This window comes from Electrophorus electricus, chromosome 2 (assembly GCF_041902795.1).
Source record: "Electrophorus electricus isolate QZ-2024a chromosome 2, ASM4190279v1, whole genome shotgun sequence".
Lineage (NCBI taxonomy): Eukaryota > Metazoa > Chordata > Actinopteri > Gymnotiformes > Gymnotidae > Electrophorus > Electrophorus electricus.
This window is the reverse complement of record NC_137498.1, coordinates 17,442,581-17,458,564: the sequence shown is the minus strand read 5'-3', so window position 1 is coordinate 17,458,564 and position 15,984 is coordinate 17,442,581. Positions and strand designations below refer to the sequence as shown.

General features: G+C 38.9%; 1 long non-coding RNA gene across 1 annotated transcript; it reads left to right on the top strand.

Annotated features, from left to right (window-relative positions):
* Positions 1–2,940: 2,940 nt before the first annotated feature.
* On the top strand, positions 2,941–4,232 carry LOC145660354 (uncharacterized). The gene is made up of 4 exons (XR_014126616.1): positions 2,941–3,032; positions 3,614–3,727; positions 3,906–4,020; positions 4,166–4,232. It is a non-coding gene; the product is annotated as an uncharacterized LOC145660354 (long non-coding RNA).
* Positions 4,233–15,984: the final 11,752 nt, after the last annotated feature.

Below are 15,984 nucleotides of genomic sequence, written 5' to 3'. Positions count from 1 at the left end.
CCTGAGAGCTTCACCTGGTATAAATACAACACAAACAGAAACACATGGGAAGTGATCTCCAGTGAGAGTGAACAGTACAGAAACAGAGTTCATACTTAGAACTGACCACACTTTTCTATTCTTGCAGAGGCTCCATATAAACCTGTAACTCTTACTCCAGTGGACACTGACACATCAAGTCCAACAGCTTCAACTAAACCTACTACAACAATGACATCTCCAAATGGTTAGAAGTTATTAATTTCATCAACTACTACTGATGGTAAGATTAATTTGTTTAATAGTATTCTCCAATCAACACCATAAATGATTCCCCACTAAATACTACTACTACTAACAATAATAATAGTAAGTGACATCAACAATTAATTTCTTAATGCAGGTCACTTCATATGGGATACTGTAAGGGTTGGCACCAGGCCAAGACCCCCTCCGGCCACCAGAGGGAGGCCTCAAGTCAACCACGCCACTAATCAGGTTTAACACCCAACAGCTGGGTTAGACCTTATAAAAACCCTGTGACCCCGTCATTCAGTGCTGGGTCTTTGCTAAAGTTTTGATCCAAGCTCCTAGCCACTAGCTTCAGGTATTGAAGTCTGTGAGCCCTTGTGCTACACCTCACTTCTTGTTTGTGAGGGTGTTTGTGTTTTTATGTGTCCCCTCCCCTCTCCAGTTTTCCATCTGGAGTCTGTCTCTCTCCCAAGGCTTCCCTTAGCCATTCAAGTTCCTCCCTGTTTTCTGGTTTTGTTTGGGAAGTTTTAGTCTGGTTTTCCTCAGTGCATTGGGGTTTCCATTTTTTCCTGTCATGTCCTTTGTTCTCCCTTTTTCCACGCTCGGCATGGTGTTTAGTTATTTACCTTTTGTTTTACCTGATCCAAGATCTAACTGTTCTGCACAGGGACCCACCATTGTTAAAAGCGTGGTTGCTTACCCAGTAGGCTATTGGTCTCATTACTTAGGTGACCTGGATTCAAGCCTGCCTTACAGATGTGTTCTTGAACTGCTTTACAGATGATCTTTCCTACAAAGGGCCATATTTATAGATACTTTAGGAATGTTTCCCAGCATTCATACCTGACTCTTCACTGCCTCCTACTTTTCAAACCCCTATTAATATGATCATTTCATATTCATTCATGTTGTGTTTATGGCCTGATTATATATAATCTTGCATTCAGAATGTGATTGTTTGTGTTTATTTTTGATGAGGGGTGATGTTTGGTTGTTTGTTTGTTTGTTTTGTGTTGTTTTTTCATGGTGCTTTTATTACCCAGTTTGATTTGTTAAACTACCCTTCAGGAATTTCTGCTCAAGCTTACTGTGGCCTGCACAGTGTTGTATTCCCAGAGCTTGAAGAGCTGAAGACAGACCTGGTAGCTGTGAAAGAAACACACCACCTAATGGTGGCAGGTTATGGTGAGACTGATGAAGACACTGAAGAGCCATATGAGGATGTTGCCACGGATGCCTCAACAGATGATGAATTCTAGACTCCATCCTGTCCACTGCACTTACCACATTTATTTCAAATCTGTATGCCTATATAATACATGTAATGATGTTTTTTATCCTTGTCTCTTTGTAGCTAGGTTGTTTGGTTGGGTGTTCTTTATAAGATATAAGAAACATTTTTAAAATTATGCTAACCTTTTTTTCTTTTCAGCAGTAATTAACCTTTGTGAAGATGAGATTGAAACGTTGTGTTATAAAACACATATTGGAATAGCCACTGTAAAACCACGTGCAGGTTATTTTGGGGCTACAATCCTGCACTTTTAAAAAATATATTAAAAACAAACAAACATTTGAAGCAGTAATGAACGGAGCATTTAATTCTGTTTGTCTAGTTGTTCAGTTTCATAATATAAGCATATATTATGCAAGAACATGTTTGCATAACTGCTTAGCCTTAGTACTGAAACACCAGAGTAAAGATAAGTCTTGTTTTGTTGAACGTTGTATTGTGACCATTAAGCCTAATTTTCAGTTAAAATGGTATAATTTCTTAAGGTTTTATTATTATTGTTGTTGTTTAGGTTGCATTTTGATCCTTAATGAGTGTTCAAATGACTTTGGATTATAACGAACACAGAGCGAGTGAATTGTACCTATGTGGAATGATTACTAATTAATTAATTAATATATAGTTTACATGTATAGGTTATATTTACTTTATTTAGATTTTTTAATCTGAGCTTGATAACAAAATGATAGCATAAAGAGGGGGAAATTATTTTAAAATGTGATTTATAATATGAGACTATAATGTCATTTCAGCTGCACTTCTGTCATTGTTCTAAACAACCACTGAACAGAATTTAGCGCTCGATTATGTCATAATGTGTGTCATTCTATTTCTGACCCCAGATCAGTTTATTGAGTGGATTTGCCGATGACGATCATTTTAGACAAAACATCAACAGAGACTACAAACAATTCTTCACGCATAAGAGGTACTGAGAAACGAAAACAAAACGTAAGTAGAATTTAGTTTTATCTACAAAGGCAGTTTTTTTTCCCAAATTAGAAATTAAATATTTGATAAGGGAATCGTATTATAAACATGTAGCCAATATGCGAATTTAAAATGAGAACACACATTTTAATGATGGAGAACTTTTGACTGAACGGAGAACTAATTAGCGGGCTGATAGTGAGCTCCCCGCCCCACTAGTCACGTGGTACGGCCCGCCGCCTGCAGTGGGAGTTCATGGTCTTGTGTGAAACCACGACTATGTAGTCACACACACCTGCACCGGGTTATTCTCCTAATGTCTGTGTGTGTTTAAACCCCGGTTGGTGTGTGTATCCCTGTCGGATTGTGTTCGCTAATGTTCACGTACGTGGTGCATTTTATGGTTTGTAAGCTGTGTTCAACGTTGCTCATGTTCATCTTGCCTGTTTCGTGTGAGCGCCACTGTGTTAGTTATTCGTGTTCGTCTAATAAACGTCTGTCTACGTCAAGGGAGTTTGTGGGAGTTTGTGGGACCTGCGGCACTCGGACCGCACAAATATTTTCAAATGCGGAATAAGTGAGTAGAGAGTGAACTAACAAAAGGAAACCTTGATAAATAAAAGGGGACGTAGCTGAAAATATTCGGGTAACCGAACTCCATTAGATGAAATGCGTTGACTGAGACAAGGGAAAGTGACTTATGGGCTTGTTTTAGAAAAGCCTCTGCAAGACCACGAGTGTGGCCATTATGCACTGTCGCACAACAGACAACCTTTGTTTCACATTTATTACCATTTGTAGAAGAAATTGAGCTACGGGTGGCCATTTGTTCTGTTACATAGTAACTGTATATACATATTTAAAGTCTACAGGCTCTGATTTTTCATTTCCATATAAAGATATGAAACTGGGGTACAAAGGTAATCCTGTGCACAAATGCATGTAAAATAAGCCTTGTTTTGTAGAAAACTGTTGTAATCAAAGCCTAATTTTCATTTCAAATTTAATTACTTCTTAGGAATAAATGTTTAATTCTTAAAAATTAAAGTTTTTTTTTTAAATGTCCAAAAACACATGCAAACTGTTACAACTTTTTAAAAGAAAGTAAACAGCTTTATTATCGTTCAGTACAATAGAGCTTTCTTCTGCCCTTTCTAGATGCCAAGGGACAACTTAATTACTAATATTATTACCAGAAGACACAAGAGTCATAGAGACCCTGCTCCCATTGCTTGGTTTAAGCAACATTACTGTGCCAATCTGGGAGAAAGTGTAAGTGTCTACATCTTTTTAATGCATCCAGTTTTATTTATTTTGCCTTCACATTTCCCTGACTTGTACACATGGCAATCCAAAAATATGCTGTCCATTAGTGGAGTTTCCACTGCCCAGGTGGATGATTAATTTCCTTTACAATTCATCACTGATTATTTCTCATTTCTCACCCAAGAAACAGGAGGACTGTAAGGAGGTTTGTACCATCCGGAGCAGAACTGCTGAACACATTATGATCACAGAGTCAACGGGAGAGATTTGCTATTTGGACCACAGCGCCCATGTAGAAGGTGCAGATGTACTTTCTTGCATAAATCTAGCTTTTCATTAAGAACACACAGTAGGACATGATGTTTGTTCACTTTAAATATGTGCCTGTACTTTATTATGTAATTGCATTTTTATTGATTTTTTTGGGAAAAAAAACATCTGTAGATGTAAGAGAGGATCTGGGTGGAGTAGGGGAATCTATTACAGAGGCAGTTAAAGTGGAGAACACCCCAGCTGGTGAGTAGCATCAAAGCACCACATCAATAATCAGAGTTTACATACATCCACTCCATGGACACCAGTTTAAAAATTCTACTTTTATTTCAAATATAAAGGCTCAGAATGCAAGAAGTTGAAGAGAGTACGCATCTTCTCCAGACGAGCATGGCAGGCTATAAAAAGCACCTTGTCCTGTGCCAAGTGCTCCAACAAAATTAGCCCTACTCTTTAACTTTTCCCAGCTCTTTTTACCAATTTATTTTGTATTTCTTTTTTCCCTTCATTTTCCCCAACCTGTCTTTTCATTTTCTGAAATAACATCTTTTGACTTTTTGATTTATTTTTAATTAATAAACTTTACTTCATGCAAAGATATAGTCTGTTTGCATTCTGGACCGTTTAATCATATTTTTCATTCTAAGACCAGCCAGGTTATGATTCTAATTCAGCCAAATAAATCTTGAATGATTCAACTCACTTTAATAACATTTTTAGATTATCACATATATGTACAGTTTCATGTCACTCACCTTTTGTGAGAGTAAGTACAGTAAAGAGAAAACACAAACTGAGCATCCTTGTCTCTATGGAAACACCACTGCCCTCCCAGCACACACTGACAACTCTACACCTAGATCTCCACTACCACTGTGGACATACACTGACTCCAGAACTCTCACAGCATTACTTCAGTACTCCAGACCCTAATGTCCACCCAGCAGAGAGGAACTGGGAACAAATGAACTTGGCCAGAGCTCTTATGTTTCTTTTCAAGTTCACATCACCAGCTTTACAGAAACATACAAAACCACACACAGTGCCATCATGTCCTTTGACCTGTGAGGACTCTGGTTGTTTCTTCCTTTGTGATGTATCCCACAACCCCACACTGACCATGATGCTGCATCTGTGAAACCATATAGGAGACACACATGCTCATTATAAAGCAAAGGGGGTGGAGTCTGATGTAGAGAAGAGAAACAAACAGACATACTATCCCCTCACTCTTATTCTCAAACTCTTCTTTCTAAGTTTATAGTTTTAAAATGCAGTATATAGAGTTAATCACCTCAAAGCTTGCACACACACACATTTTTGCATTACTTTTTCATGGCATGAGATATTTCATGTTTGCACTGTCTTATGATGTCCTGTGTACTTAATCTTTTAATCATTGCATCATTTATGTTTTATTGATAAATATTATACACAGTGACTACTGAATGCTGTCTGCTCTATGTCTCCAGAGTCTATAAGCATGCAAACATACACACACCCACACACACATTTCTAGATAGGGAGAGGACCTGCTTTTTGTTTGGTTTTTCAGTTTCCACATCACAATAATTTGTTGTGGACCATTGCTTATGTAGAAAAGGTCTTTAAGATTTTTTGTGAGTAATATGAAGTTCTGAATTTACTGAATGAGTCAAAAACAAACAACAAAAACCTGCATTACTCACACTAAGAACCTTTTTGAACTTTGATAAACTCCATTAATCACCCTTTGAACATAGACATGGTTTGGGTAATACATGAGCAGTCCCTTTTCTCAGTGAAGTACTGACATCTCTCCTCACAGTACACAATATTCCCCAAATTATCAGTAACCATACCAGTCCTACACATACTAAACCTGTTTTGTACTAAATTAAATTCAAACTGGACCTGCCATTGAAAACACACTGGAGCCTAGTCCTAGTTTTAGTCTGTGTTTAAAACATCATCCTTTATCCCAATTTCATGTTAGAATAGACCCAGCAGTCAGAGTTGTGCTGTTTTGATTATTACACTACACTTTACAGAATAAATGTAGTACTATTTCTAGCTAGAAACCACTGATAAGCCTGTCATGGCATAAGGCAAGAAATAGACTAGAAGGAAACTGAGCTTGTGAGTGTGTGACCACAGTTCAGCTGCAGAGGTGCAGAAGCAGCACGGTTGTCACTTCTGGTCTAAAATGGGCTTTAGACTCTGATCTGGTATCCACTGCCCACTGGTTGGAACTGTGAGAAATGAAACCACAGCAGACATCAGACATCCTGAGCTCTCAGACCAGAACAGTCTCCTCCTTCTTCTGGGGCGTTTATAAGGTGTTTTGAGAGCAAAATGTTTATTGACTTTAAAAACTGTACATATTCACATTAAGATGCCATACACATATCAAATACTTTTCTACCACAATTTAGTCCACAAACCATATTTTTCTCACTCCACTAATAGATTAAGAACACTGCTGTAAAAGTGGAGCCTGTATGTTATATTTGATGTATTCACTGAGCTGAGTTATTTCATGACACAAGTATTTACATGAAAGTAGGGTCATACACTACCATGACTGCAGACATTAGCATTAGTGTATTTATACAGCAGGAGACAAACAGGGAATATCTGGGAACAATTACTGGGAGGGGTAAGAGACAAAACTCACATGAGACACATGTCAAGGGGCAGAGCAGGGGAGGAGCTACAAACTAAAACATACCAAAGCACATGGAGACAAAGACGTACTAAAGCAATAACATGTAATTGTCTTCTACTCTTTACTACAGTGTAGCCTATAGAAACATATAACAGGAAATATAGGACAATTATATTTTAACTATATTAAAAAGTACACAGACTTCATAAGATGGAATCATACAATATGCAGAAATATTTAATAATTATTTGTTAAGCAAACATTTTTCCAGTTACCTGAAAAAAGTCAGCTCACTTAAATAACATTTTTATATTAACAAATAATTGTACAATTTCATGCAATTCAGCATTAAAAGAGAATTTCACACTCACCTTTAGTGAAGAGAAGACATAAACTCAGTAGCATTGTCACTATGGAAACACCACTAACCTCCCAGCACACACTGACAACTCTACACCCAGAACTCCACTACCACTGTGGACACACACTGACTCCAGAGCTCAGTCCAGAACTCTCAGCTGTACTTCACTGAAGTCCACAAGGACTTCACTAAAGTAATATGGTGTCTTGTGAGTCCTGAGAACACCTGAGGTCTGTTTTTTCATTGTGTAGTTTCACAGAACCCACAGGGCCCCTGGTGCCTCTGTGAACTAGACATGCATGTTGTGGTTTCAGTGTGGGTGTGTCTGTGGGGGAAGAAATAGGAGGCTTGAGAAACCACCAGAAGGCTGAAAAAGCCTCCTTGTTGACAACTTGCCGTTAAAGCAGCCATGTAACACAGCCAGTCTACTGATGGACAAAATCTGCATACGCTACTTATAGTGTAGTATAGTGTAAAATACATAAATACAGCAAACATCATACAGCATAAATACATAAAATCAGCAATAGTGGGGTTGTTTTTTGGTAATGAATGGTGTTTCAAACTATGGATGTTTTTGTCCCCTCCACCACAAATCCTTTTTTCTTGTATTAAAGTGTAAACATTTGTATTATTCTATTTATTGTGTATTTGAAAGATATTTGACAAGCCAGTTAAACAGAGCCTGGGTGATCAGTTATAATTAGACTCTGCCTTTGATATGAGCCGTTACACTTAATACTAAAAACTGCTGGTTAAAACCACAAGGACCAAAACCACGACTAACAGCTCGCTCAGACCACACGTGTGCTTCTAAAAACAGCTCAGCTAGCACAGAGGTTCTAAATTCAGTCATTGTGGTCCACAGAAACATCATTATTTATCATGTTCCTGTGCTTCATATACCTTCACTTGGGCCCAATCACATTTCACCCCTTGACCCTACCACTTAGCCCTGGCCCTCCATATGCGGTGTTCATGAGTAGGGGTTGGGTGTCTGATAGAGGGCTAGGGTGAGGTCTTAGGGCTAAATGGCCCTACTGAGGGTTTTAGAGTCTCACTCCAAATTGAGTGTTAGGAGAAATTTCTCAGAATCCCTTGTGAATCATTGAAAAAATCTTTTGTAACTCAATCCCAAGGGGCAAGATGACACTTGAAAACAAGGAGTAGGAGGAAAAATGAGAGGGGATTGGCCCTTGGTAAAAGTCTAAGCACTAAATCTAAGAATAAAATGGTTTAAAACATATTACTTTTAATATGCATGATTTTACCTAATCCTAGAGATATATAATAAAGTTAAGATATCTGTTACAGAACAAGGGGCTTTTCAGATCCAGTACAGACATTAAGTCATATAAGATCAAATAAATTTGAAAAAAAGAACTAAAATTCTTACTCTCTAATGCACAAACATTAAAAAAATCCTCAATGTCAGACCTAGCTACCATACATTGTAATTTCTGACTTAGTTACTGCTCAAATGATCAAACCAGAACTGCATACATGTTTTTACAATTATGGCCCCTCTAGTTACTGGCTTAGAAGCAGTGTTACTGTGATTCTTATTACTTTATCTGACACCAAACCAGAGGTGATAAATCTGATTTTGAACCCTGACAGACTCAGAGGGGCCTGGATATTGCACCAATTGCTGTGATTAGATCATCATAGTGAATCAACATACAAGACAACACACCGGGAATGCACATCTTGGGACAAGAATAGGACCTCTAGAAAGTTGGACTGGACATTAATTGCTTATTTTTTCACCTATTACATTTATTTTTCTTTTTAAATTGTTATTATTGTGGTGACCATTGTCAGCCAGAGGACGATGGCCACCTTTTGAGTCTTGGTTCCTCTCAAAGTTTCTTCCTCTTGGGAGATTTTTCTAGCGACTGTTGCCCTTGGCTTGCTCACTGGGAGCTTGGACTTGGACATTTGTAAAGCTGTTTTGTGACAACATCTGTTGTAAAAAGCGTTATATAAATAAACTTTGATTTGAAAGAACTCCAAACTGATTTATAAATGAGTCACAGGTCAGTCAGAGAGTTTGCCACATCTGTTTTAGAATTACATAGTTTCCATAACTTAAGTAATATGTGTATGAAACAATGACAAATATCACCAACATGCCTAATGCTATAACTGCCCCTGACTGGTGTGTTAGAGACTGCTATGATTGGTCTGTCAAAACAAATGAAGACCCATTCAGGTCTCACTGAAAACCTTAATTACCATTCAGATGCCTGAGTTTGTGCACAATAAACACAGCACCACCCAGGACCCAGGGCATGGTAAACATTGTGCCACCAGGGCAGAGGGGACGGTAAACACAGTGCCATGTAGGCCCAGGGCCTATTTTTAAAAAGTCCAATTTTCCTTCTATAAGATTGATGTATTTTTTATTGACTTACATAATTCATATGTTTAACCTGTGCATTATTGTACGGACCAAGAAAAGGCTTTTGATATGCAGAAGCTGAAAGCAACAATACATTTGTGGTGTGAGTAGAGTTCACATCTCTAGTGGTGGAGTGACATTCTTACAGAGTGAGGACCAGTTTTTTGGCCAACAAACACGTTACTCCTGCAAACAAATTCCACATCAAATTTGAAACTGAACAACACTACTCAAGATGAACATGTGCAATTAAAATTCACCCTGACTTATGTTTCATGCACTGCATTGTGTATAAAAATAATGTTCTGAAATTAAATAGTCCTTTAAACATCTGTTCAAACTTTTTGAAAGGCTCAGGTAGCCAGTTCTGTGGCTGCTGTAATTCCACATGCTGTTGTAACAGAGACAGTTGTGCCTAATGTCGCTAGAGAGAGAGAGAGAGAGAGAGAGCGAGAGAGAGAGAGAGAGAGAGAGAGAGAGAGAGAGCGCGAGCGAGCGAGCACGGGAGTCTGAGGGCAGAACTGTCACCCTTCTGCTTGCCTTCTCAACACTCCTTTTTCTTTGGTAACGCTGTACGGTGCTTTTTACTGTTTCCTTTACATATAAATACAATGATGGTAGCCGTGTGACCTGGCTTTAACTGATCCAGGAGAGAATCAAGTCTTTCAGATTGCCCACACCAGTGTGTGTGTCACTCCATGTTAACTCCGCGCATCGCGGTTACCCCGTAGCACCTGTTCCTCACTCCAGGTAAGAAGCGTTACACTGTTTTCATTAATAAGCCTTTGAAGTACTTTGGGTGTCGTATTGAAATGAACTGACCAAACAGCAGTGAGGGAGGTTATGTTGGGTCTCACCCCCTGAGCTTCTACGTGTCTCTATGACAAAGGACGGAGCCACTTAACTAAGAATGAGACCGTCCTCACTGACAATGTGAGAATATCTGATAGATCACTGACTGATAAAGAAGAAAGAGGACATACCACATGACAACTTACAAAACCTACCGCATCTCTATATTTGGTGTGTGTGTGTGTTGTGGTTAGTTTGTCAGAGTTTCATTTGAATACACTTCCTCTCCACTATAAGTATTCTTGTGAAGTCATTCAGTAGACTGTATTGAAGAGTGTGTACGGTGTGTATCAGCAGTCCTGCTGTAGCTGTGTGTAGTGTGTGTGTAACTCAGTAAGAATGCAGGTGTGTGTTTATCTGCTCCTTGTGCTCCACGCTGCTGATGGTGAGTGTTACCTTCTCTCTACAGGTGTTGTTATCCTCATACATTCATTTGCACAAAGGTATTTATATCTGGGAGCAGCAGAGAGCAGCAGCTCACCACTTACCCCAGATTCTGTCTATCGACCAAGAAATTTTGCCTCTTTAGTTTAGAACAAAAGCTGTTAAATGCTAACGTTGCTAACAAACACTGGAGGTCAACAGAAACTCAAATATAGCCTTCATAAATCTATGCCCACAAACTTCTCTCAAGACGGTCAAACCGCATCCAAGTGTTAATAAATGTCTCCCAGACTAGTGGGTGTGTCGTATAACTCACTGTGAACTAGACAAGTGAAGAAACGCGTCACCGGGAAGCGACCTGGATGAGGTTTGAGGACATGTAGCTCGATATCTGACTTATTTACAAATCCTATTAGCTATCGTTGCTGTTGGCTTCCAGTGTTTGTTAGCAGCTTTTGTTCTACACCAAAGGAGCAAAATATGGACTCCAAACATGTCTTGTCCACCCGGATTAAGGGAGAATAAAGTAAATTTGCTTCTTCGCCGATTTGTCCCGTTAAGTGGCACTGAAATCTGCGCTGTGGTTCGGTCCGGTAGAGAGGAACCGATGCTAATTACTTACTTCAGACCAGCATAAGGTAGGAATTGTAGGGACATTAGTAAGACTGATGAAATTAAGAAACAGTGTACAGAATATTGTGACTCTTACAGGAATCATTTTGCTCTTTTTTTACATCTACATCTCTAAGTAGAAATCCTCTCTCTAAGTAAAACTATCATCTGTTGGAAAGTGAAATAAATATGAAAACAAAAAAAAATTAGCAAAGCATTAGCCATTAGATTAGAACATATTATTCCATCACTGATCCATCCTGATCAAACTGCTTTCATCAAAGGAGACACTCAGCCATTAACAGGGTAGACTACTTAACCTAATACTGTGACGGTGGCAGTTCAGAGGAAGCGAGAGGCAAGGTTGCACCAAAGTGCTCTTTATTTTCCACTCAATATGTGACGATACCACCAGTAACGACAAACACTACTCTGTTCCAATAGTCCTTGTAGCGATGTACACGTTGGGAGTGAGCAGTCCGACTGGCCACTAATGTGCAGCGCTTTCTCTCGGGACCTGTGAGTTTAAATGGAGAGAATGAACAAGGAACAGGTGAAGGTGATTAGTAGGCAGGAGACTGGGAATGAGGCAGGTGTTTAGTGTGATCCCTAGCAGGAGTGGGCGTGTCCCTCCCTCTGGCTGCCCGGCCAACCATGACAAATACGTCACACCTCACTCCACATATTAGAAACTGCTATGCAGAGAAGGCCTTCAATAAAGTAAATGGAAGTTTTTCTCCTCACATTTTATCTTTAACACCACACCTAAGGCCACAGTCAGTACTAATGTAATAACATCATGTAAAAACACGGTATTTGATCCAAATCCCACTGCAAATGATAAATCCAGCTTTAAGGTTTTCTTAGGTATCCACACTAGCAAAGTCTTGGTTGTCTGAGTTACTTGTAGACTTTCTGCTGTCATATTTGTTGTTGTGCTGTCATCTGTGCACATTACCAGTAACGTTTAGTTCAGTGATGGTCAAATACTCCTTTAATTGTAACAAATATCTTGTGCAGTTCAAGTAAGAATTTCTCAGGTTTTTAACACACATGCTTCTTTGTTTTGGTTTTCCTGTCACTATTTTCATCTTTGTCTAGTTTGCATTCGTTAATCTTTGTATAAATATCCCTTGTTTTATCGTCTTGGCTGTGGGTCTTTGAACGTGCGCTCTCTCGTCCTCCCGTGAGTTTATTGTTGTTTGGTAACGTTATTAGCCTGCTCGTTATTCTAGTGTTTACTGTTTAACTTCCTTCTTGGTAATGATGTGCAGACGAAGTCCTGTGAAGCGTTTGAGGTTCTTCCTTATTGTACTGCTGAAGGATTCGAAGCGTTGGAGCATTGAAAGCTGGTGACAAAACAGCGACACCTGGTGGTGTTCAGAAATTATAGCAGCCATAGATTCAAAACTGCGCAGCATTATAAACAATACAACACTGCACCGCCTTCATATGTCATAAAAAAATGGATGATCAGTAATGATGTTTAGTAATTAAATTCTGAAATAAATTGTGTAAAATCATTGTTTCCCTTTTATGTAAAAACAACAGGTTGGCGTTATGAAACGTTTACTCTCACTTTTACCTTCTATAATTAGCACATTTCCAATTTTTTTTAGTAAAAAGATAAAGCTTCCAAGTTATAGGACAGTGCCAAACTTATGAAACAGTCTCACCCTCATCCTGTGCTTCAGTGACGTCTGAAGCTTTGACCATCATTAGTCACGTGTTAGTAACTTTAGTGGTAATATTAATGGTAATATTAACTTTAGTGGTAATAGTAACTGATACAGGCTTCGGTACACAGTGTGATACGAGCTTTGATGCCTTAGTATTAAATGTTACATCATAATTTTATTGTTTCTGCACAGTTCCTGTATCGTTTTTCTCCCTTTTTGGTGTTCCATTTAATCAGTGTTTAGTTTGCATCATTTGGTTAATTTTGCCGTTGTGTCCAGCTGTTTTGCAAATGAAGAACTTTCGTTTACACATGTGCGTAAAGTCCTGTCTGCCTCTGCGTTACATTATCGTTCTGAAAACTGCACAGTGTGCAGATCATTAATGTAGGTGGACCAGCTGGATCAAAATCACTAATGTGTTCTTATTTTAGCTTTTTGATTTGAAACATCTAAAATAAGAAGCAAGGCTTTGCTATGGCAAGTTGCAAATGGGCGTAAACAAAGAGTCATAAAAGTTGATTTAGTCAATGTTGATGTCAGTTTGACATTACAAGTGACATATTTGGAGCTTGTTACTGTAATTATTTACCCCTGTCCCACTTACCTACAACCAAAGGCAGAGGTGCAGGCAAAGGTTTAATGCACATAAAACTTATAAAATGTATCTGATTCCAAATTATGCCTGTAATTATAATTTATATTCTGAAGAGAATGCTCTACTGCATTGTCTAGCATGTGTTATGAGAATATGCATAACCACCTTTCTATAATTCCTCAGTCTTAATACATCCTGCTTTGTCAGTGGTTCTGTCAACCTAACATAGGGTTTGATCTACTAAACTTACAGTGCAGAGATTGGATACTTTACAGGAAACTGGTGTCAGCAGTCTAAATATATAGAAAAATATAGCTGGCTCTTCACTCAGCCTCAATCCACCAGTGCAGAGAATTTTGACTACAGTTTTGGACTTCCTCTCTCTTAATAAATTATTAAGTGATTAACATCATCTGCGAGTGTCTGGACTCCATCAGTCTCATTACAAATACTACACGGAGAGCCGAGCTTCATGAGTTCAATGTAGCAAAGAGTTCATTAGCATAACAGAAGAGAAGTAGATACACAATAGAATAGAATAGATATTATAATGAAACCAATTAGAATAAAATAGATATTATAATGAAACCAATTAGAATAAAATAGATATTATAATGAAACTCTGTAAATAAGTTACAGAAATGTGGCACAGAAAATACTTTCTAAATGTTACCTAACTGCTAGATGGATTGAGAGAAAGACAACATGAACATTAAAGAAGGTGAAGTGGGTGACCAGGAACAGTAGAGCATGTCTGCTGGGGCTTCCAGGCAGAAAAAAGAGAGAGAGAAGGAGAGACAGAAAGAGAATGTGACTGAGAGAGAGTATGACAGAGAGAGAGAGAGAGAGCACAAGCCCAAGGGAGAGAGTTCTCCAAATGTACGTCTTCAGTCCACCAGCTCTGCTCCAGCTCCACTCTCAGCTCTGCTCCAGCATTAACTCCGTATGGTTCAGAATTTCTTTATTCTTATCTTGATTGATCAACAGCAGAGTTTGTCCAACACTGACCAATCAGAGTGACCACATACGAGCAGCATCCCTGTCATAGCACATCCGAGAGGAACCCACAGCTGGTAGAGTGATTTACTGTCCTGAATAACAATTGATGAAGAACAATATCTCTGTAAGAGACCACAGATGACCACAACAGTTGGGGCTAACAAGAACAAGACTTTATAGTAGAGAGTTTGGCCTACACATATGAATATGTTATGATTTTCTTGGTTGAAATGACATAGTATGCCATGACAAATGACGTTGTAGCTCAGTCTCTCTGTGTACACACATCTCAGCTACCTGTATGAGGGCATTATGGAATTTGTAGTTCATGAAGCATTTATGTACAAAGTCTTGTAATTTTGCTCTTTTTTTATCTTAATTTTGTAGCTGGTTGGGTTGAGGCTTTAAATGAGAATTTTCTGGAATGTCTATGGAAATACTGACCAATATGCTTCCAGATCCAAGACTGTTGAATAAATGTGTGATCACTGTTCTCCCTCTGACATATGCTGCCTGCTAAGGCATCTTATTTAGGTTCAATTTAAAGGCAGCATCAGACACTAAATCTGCAGTATAAATAATCTTTCACACCGAACACAAGAAAAATCTGCCTGGTGAAAAACCTCATTCACTTGAAGGGGCAAGAGCTTTACTTGCTTCTTTCTGAAAGAAAAGCAGCTGCTATTATTATACTAATTATTAGAACAATGTCACAAGTAGTGTTAGCTGTTTTCTGAAGGACTACGTTCCCCAAAATTACACGATACCAAGACCGCCCATAATCCCCTCATTTTGCTCCACCCATGTGAAAACATGAGCAAGGTGGCAGTTAGATGTGACCGACGCTTAAGTCTTCATACATGATGGGATTGGAAATCTAATTAGAATGGGAATCTAACTGGATCATTTCTGTTACTCAGACCTTTGCCTGTACAGACAACACCAGACCCCTCACTAGACACACAGGCAAACTCAGTGAGATCAGGTGGAAAACTGAACAAACATCAGCACTTCAAGAATCTGTAGCATTTGTTGTATGTGCCACTTGATTGCTGAGCAGGACGCACAGACTCCTTCGACTTTGACACACATTTATTGATACTTAACGCTTACGATGACGGCACTCGCACAACATATACGGATAACACGAATACACGTAACACTGCAGGAACACTAATGACGGCAACATGAACATATACGTTTAGCATGAATACACGTAGGACTAGCAACACAAACAATGACCAACACTAATGCACACACCAACAGGGGTTTAAATACACACAGACACACACAACATTAAACCAGGGGCAGGTGTGTGCCATCATGGGGGCGTGGTTACAAAACAAAAAATCACTTCAACTGCACTCAGTGGGCCGTACTGCATATAGCGACTGGTCTGTATCAATAACTACTGTACTACATAAAACGAAAAATCTATCCAGCGGCAGGATCTGCAG